Consider the following 6980-nt stretch of genomic DNA (forward strand, 5'->3'; position numbering starts at 1 on the left):
ACACCTGTTCCATAACTGGGTCTGCAGCACGGAATTGTTTTTATTTTTTAACCTGAGAACCCCTGGGGACAGTACTGCATTTTAATGAAATGGTTGTAAATTTGCCTTGAAAAGAGATTCCCAAGTCTTCGACAGTTTTATGGTGGCTTTGACAGTGTTTTCCCCAGCACAGTGACTCGTAAGGTCAAATGTATTTAGTCAACAAGAAATGGTAAATATTGTGGTGGGAAATTATACCTGTATAGTGACTTGTGTACAGTATGAGGATGGGCAGAGACTGCATCTCCAATAGAACTCACCGATCACACTTATAGGTGATGTAATGAAGCTGTTTTTAACATGTTAACCATCCTTTGTCTAAAGCTGAACTTTTATGGATTACTGAATTTCCAAACTCTAACCTGTTCCCAACCCCTGGGTGCATGTGTTTTGCCCTAGCACTACACAGATGATTCAAAGCTTAAATTAGTTATTTGAATCAGCTGTGTAATGCTAGGACAAAAACGTGCACCCCGGGTAATAGAAGTGGCCTTTCACATCTAGGTGAATTACCATGTTACCTCACAGGACTAGAAAAGGCACTGCTCCCCCTCTTAGCCTTTTATCTGGCTGGACCTTTCTTGAGGGAGAAGAACCTCCATCTTCAGTAGGCTGACCGCAGGGCCTGAACCTTCAGCTTTAATGGCAAGAACTGGTGAACTGAAGTTACGCAAAGTACTTTCTTTTCCTTTTTTTAAAGGGAATAGTACCTGTAATTCGGTGCATAAATTGTGACTGAAGAGCCCATGCACTAAACGGTCCCTGTAGGAGACAGTCTGTAAAGAGCTAGTGTAGCCTCTGCAGCTCAGAGCCATCAGACAAAGCAACTGGGGACGAAACCCAACGGAGCAGTCCACGAGGGACCTTCCCAACTCAGAGGAAAGGAGCAAGAAACCACCAAGGAACCCCTCAACTCAGGACAGAGGACACACTGCCATCGTTCCTTTGTTACGGCCTAACCAGAGCCAAGGACAACCTATTTGGTTCAGACCATCTATCACATCTTCAATATTCATATCTTGAGGTCTGTCTTGAATTCTATTTCCTACCTTCTCATGATCACTCATGTTTGTACATATTTTGCTTAGTGTTAAATGTTGATTTGTAAAAAGATCTGAGTTGTCTTCTGGGAAACAACTCAAATGCATTCTCAGAATTCATACCTTCAGATTAATCAATGTATTACTATTCTAAATTTAGTCAGTTATTGTAAATCGTCAGACCTTAAAAGACCAGTTTTGTACAAGAAAGGACTGGTGTCCCGCTAATTGGGCTTCCGAGTGGTGCAGCGGTCTTAGGCACTGCATCGCAGAAGTCACTACAGACCCTGGCTCGAATCCAGGCTGTATCACATCCGGCAGTGATTGGGAGTTTTGTTTTATTTAACCATGTAGGCCAGTTGAGAACAAGTTCTCATTTACAACAGCGACCTGGCCAAGATAAAGCAGTGCGACAGAGTTACACATGGGATAAACAATCGCACAATTGGCCCTGCATCGTTAGGGTTTGGCCTAGATAGGCAGTCAATGTAAAAAATGTGTTATCTGACTTGCCTAGTTAAATAAAATTGACAAAAAGCATAGCCGTCGTCACCATGACACTTATTACTAACTAAGCTCATGCGCAGAAACACGTCATCGGAGCTAACGATCTCCTCGCGCAGAACTGAGCAAATGCAGGCCGTTCTATCAAGAGGCACTCTTAAGATAAATGAACGTGTCGCTTTCATTAAGTTGGTTGGAACGTTGGAGTAATATGTTCAACTTTAAGACATTTGGTTCGATTTTAGGTTGTGCCTTTAGAGTTCTAGAAAAAATCGACTTGGTCCGTTTTAAGGGTTTAGAATTAGAGACTTTGTGGCACCATCTTGACTTTGTTACATGTGAGAGATATGGACAATTAAGGTGACTTAAACTTTTAAAATATGACCCACCCAATGGTTTTCTCTGAGTATATTTTATACTGGAGTTTTGGTGCAGGTACGGCCATATAGCACAAAAATAATATTGCAATATTGTCAAAATGATACGATATCACTAGCTAAAACAGTACATTGCACATTAAATACCACCCCCTAAACCACGGTAGTTTTTTACTCTCGAAAAGGACAGCGCTATATCTCGTCAGCATTTACTGACTGCCTCTGGGTAGCAAATTTAGTAAAGCACGGACTTAGTTTGCATGTATAGCTAAAACAGATACTTGAGTTTTGGTATCGTACTACTCCCTGCCTGAAGGAATTATTGATTAATCCAGGTTCAAGTTGATGGACAAACATAATCTTTAAATGTTTTACTGCAGTTTTCGGTTGAATTTGTGTCTCGACCCTGGGGTACACGCCAGTGCGTGCCTAGGCTGCAAAAACTACTCCGAAAACACTCACCTTCAGCTGTTCGTAAACCAATCACCTCACAGAACGCAGACACACCTCCTTGGCCCACTGACATAAATAATTCCTTCAGTTTCCCATATGTTTACTTATGGAGACAATTTGTTTTCAGCACTTATTTCCATGACTGATCAACACTCATGGCTTTCTCTTGTTCCTCTTCAGGAGACATATGGTGAGAAATATCGAAACGCAGTCAAATCACAGCATCGAATTGCAATGCATATAGAATCGCTACATATATACATTGCGTCTTATCGTGATATCGTATCATAAGGTTCCTGGCATCCAGCCCAAGTTAGCCCAGTTATATTTCACTTCCTGATTACAAATAAAAGGCCGCCCTTGTTCTCTGTACGGATTTTTCTACCAGTAATGCTTAGAGTAATCTACATCCCAAAGAATACAAAGGCTTCATTGTCCTTCTTGACTCTGGTTCCAAGCATTTAGTGTCTGATTGGCAATAGAAACACTTTCTGAAGCAGGCCATTTATCACCAGCAGCCAAATCTTGCTCAGTTCGTTAATACAATTCCAAACCAGTAGGTTGGCTAGCTGTTCAAAATTAGTCATCTTTTGAGCTGCTTCTCTTCTAATTACTTCGGTGTTCACCGCTCTGTTACATTGTACCGTATTTGTCTGGCTGGTTTTTAAATGTATGAATGGATTTCATAGTAGCTCAACCCAGAGTCTGTCTAATCTCGAAGGAGATTGGGTATCAATGTTGTGCTATAGCCTGGGCACCATTCTGTTTCTGTCTGTTCCGGTTTATCGCCACCTTGACAAAGGCAACAGTCGTGCAATCTAACTGGTCGTGAGTACAATAACTACAAACAGTGCATCTTTATGAAGATATATTTATTGCGAGCTTGATATGCCTTCACATTACAAGCGTAAGAGAGACGCTTTCCTCGTGAATTCCCACAGGCCCTCATTAACATATGGCCAATCGAGATGCAATATGCAAATAACGTCACAGCAACAACATAAAATTGTTGAACGCATAAACAGTCAAAATTGACTTGTGGTTTTATGTCCTTCTCTTGTTCCTCCCTAAAGAGTTTGGCAAACCTATGCCTTAACAGGAGTGGCTGCTACTGTGTGTGTGTGTGTGTGTGTGTGTGTGGTTGGCTGGCTGGCTGTGGCTCACATGGCTTGACGGCTTTAGGACACGTGTCTACCCTGAAGGAAGACTCCAAAGCAAAAGGTTAGCTGTTCAAAATGAACAATGAACAAAATGTTAGCTGTTCATTCTTTGTTTTCTTCTGATGCTTCCAGAGCACTGGAATATGTGCTCAGACAAAGAGATCATCAACCTCATATAATTACTTATATAATCCCATATAGTAATTTAATCAGTTCTCTGTAAGTGTGATCAACCTGTCCAGGTCATCAGTCTAACTACTACCCTGTGACACCAAATAAAACTGACATTAATGTCTTGACTCTGTCATTTCCAGGAACCTCCAGTAGGACTACCTAAGCACATTTTACGGATCATGAGGTAGTACATTACTACAGTTACACTGTACTAACATGGGACCGTGAATAGCTTCGATACTCAAATTACTCTTGTGACGTGTCCAAACTGTCTGCCACTAATTGACTACACTCTGCAGCTGCTGTCCACTCACACCATCAAGAATGTTTTTTCAAACTTCTATTTTTAACTCGCACTGTTAGATTGCTGGGGTTTGCATTATGGCTGCACCACGGCAGCCTCAATCCACCACATCCATGGATGTATTCACAATTAGGTATACCAGGGATGGGAAATCATTTTGATTTGAGGGCCACATCAGGATTTCTAAATTCAGTGGAGGGCTGACCAATTTGTTAGTCAAAACCAATTTGTGGGCCAGAAAAGGGGCAGTTATTTGAAAACGTAAAGGTCCATTATAACTTTCCATCTAGTTTAAGCTGTTCAACAGTGGCATGGAGTGTTTAATTAACCCAAAATCCCCCCCAACACAGACGCAATAAGAAACGGCCGTATGTTAACCACCCCGGAGGTACAGTGACTTCAGAAAGTATTTATACTCCTAAACTTATTCCACATTTTGTTGTGTTACAACCTGAATTCAAAGTTGATTGAATTCTTCAAGGTCTGTCAAGTTGGTTGTTGATTATTGCTAAACAGCCATATTCAAGTCTTGCCATAGATTTTCAAGCAGATTTAAGTCCAGTATGTAACTAGGCCACTCAGGAACATTCATTGTTGTCTTGGTAAGCAACTCCAGTGTATATTTGGCCTTGTGTTTTAGGTTATTGTCGTACTGAAATATGGATTTTCCCCAAAAATAATGCTTTGTATTCAGGACATAAAGTTAATTTCTTTGCCACATTTTTTGCAGATTTACGTTAGTGCCTTAATGCAAATAGGATGCATGTTTCGGAATATTTTTATTCTGTACAGGCTTCCTTCTTTTCACCCTGTCATTTGGGTTAGTATTGTGGAGTAACTATAATGTTGTTGATCCATCCTCAGTTTTCTCCTATCACAGCCATTAAACTCTTAACTGTTTTAAAGTCGCCATTGGCCACATGGGAAATCCCTGAGCAGATGATGAAGTAGTCATTCAAAAATGATGTTAACTGTTATTGCACACAGTGAGTCCATACATTTTAATATGTGACTTGTTAATTACTCCTGAACTTATTTAGGCTTATTTAGGCTTAATCTAATCTGTCTGTCTTTTTCATTACCTCTCAAAGCCCATAGGTCTGTGGCCCCAGGGCAACTTCTCTAGCTGCAAAAATACAATTTATAGGGTTATGCAATGCGTGAACCATAAAAACAATTTTACTATGGATTTTTATGCTTTTGTAAATTATAATATAAGTAACTTTTTGATATCTATGCATCTCTGATCTCATCCAGTATCTCAATTTAATGAAGTTACTGGTATTATTTTTACAATTCCGTCATTGCTGGAGGAATATTGTTGTCTAGTCAGTCATGCAGTCTTAACATGTGAACCTTTTATAACACAGGAGTCCGTGGGGGGTGGCATGAGTCCAAAGGGGGGTGACCGTGTTCCACCAATAGCATCACAGAGACCACTCCTCCTGAAAAGGGGTTTTATGTAACAGCAACAAAGACTGGCCAGGCATGTGGCCCTGGGATAAAGTTTACATATTTTCATGCATTGCTGAAAACAATGAATTAATCGCCCACAAATGGTGGGAATCAGAAGTTTGTCCACTGAAATGTTAGTTCTAATCTGCCTTTCTATTCTTCTTTGGATGGGATTGTTGAGTCCCTTAGGAACAAGTTGTACCACAGCTCAAGGAAAAAAACATTATTTAGTTAGTTCTTTAATCTAATCTCTAACAAAGTTTCAAACCTTGCATAGAGTTGTATAGAGGACTCTAGTGCACCAAAAAACATTTTAGTATGGGCAGCACCACTGAGGACCATTTTAAAGTAGTCAACTGTGTAGGACTTCCTATGGGTTAGGGAAGGATCACATAATTCCATCCAGGTCATTGGGAGGGATCAGCCAATTAATTACACTTGTGAGAAAACATTCCATAAATGCAGGTGGCAGTACATTTCCAACCTTGGCTTTACACCTGTTCAAACAACACACTCCAAGTGGCAGTATGCACCCTTTTAGTTTGCTTACCAATTTATAGAAGTAGTAGATTAAAATTGGCTACTTGGAAATGGCCTCAATGGCGCTGTCGTGCGATCACAGCCGCCATAATGGGAAAGATACAATGTTGCGATCTCTATGACCTTGCATTAGTGAACTAGTGTTAGTAGGCCTGTGGTATGAATGGAGGTTAGCCATGTGACTTCTTAGGGTTGCAGGATACTGTCACTCTGGTTCAATGCCTGACTCTGGTTACACAACTTAACCATGCTAGTCAGTTTTCCAAAATAAGGAACCAAAAAAGTTTTCCAAAATAAGTAACATTGCGGTGCAATACTTATAATTATTTGATGGGTATGAAAGTGTTGGTCATTTAACTCAAATGCACGTGTTAACCTAGTCTAAACATGTTCACACCTGTCATTATTGAAAGAGAAATTGTAACCAATAGGGGAATGGTGTATGAGCATCAAGGAGAATATATGGAAAAATACAAGTTGGATCAATTTTGTTGTATTGAACATCAAACTGGAACATTTCAGTGCCCTGTCTAAGTCAAAATGATAGATGCTTCCCCCTAGTGACAAATAGTAACATTACATTGCCCCTAGAGAGGAGTTATTTCCCCATTATACAGGCCTGTACTTTCTGTTCACTCTACAACATTCGCTAGTCTAATCTGGGCATATAATTTAGGATTGCATGAAGCACATCATCTGGAATTTAAACCATGACAATGACCTTATCCTCCATACTAATGGTACAGCCTTCGCCATACATCACCCAGGCCGTAAATTAAAACATTGACCTGGAAAATGTTTTTTTTGTGTTCGAGAAAGAGAAGGATAGAGTAACGTACAGTCTCGTTCACCTTTAACAAAACTGTGTACTCGCACACTAAATCTGCATACAGTGAACATCCAACCACTTTTTGGAAATAAATATACAATAAAC

The sequence above is a fragment of the Oncorhynchus kisutch genome, linkage group LG3 (assembly GCF_002021735.2).
Source record: "Oncorhynchus kisutch isolate 150728-3 linkage group LG3, Okis_V2, whole genome shotgun sequence".
In the NCBI taxonomy this organism is placed as follows: domain Eukaryota; kingdom Metazoa; phylum Chordata; class Actinopteri; order Salmoniformes; family Salmonidae; genus Oncorhynchus; species Oncorhynchus kisutch.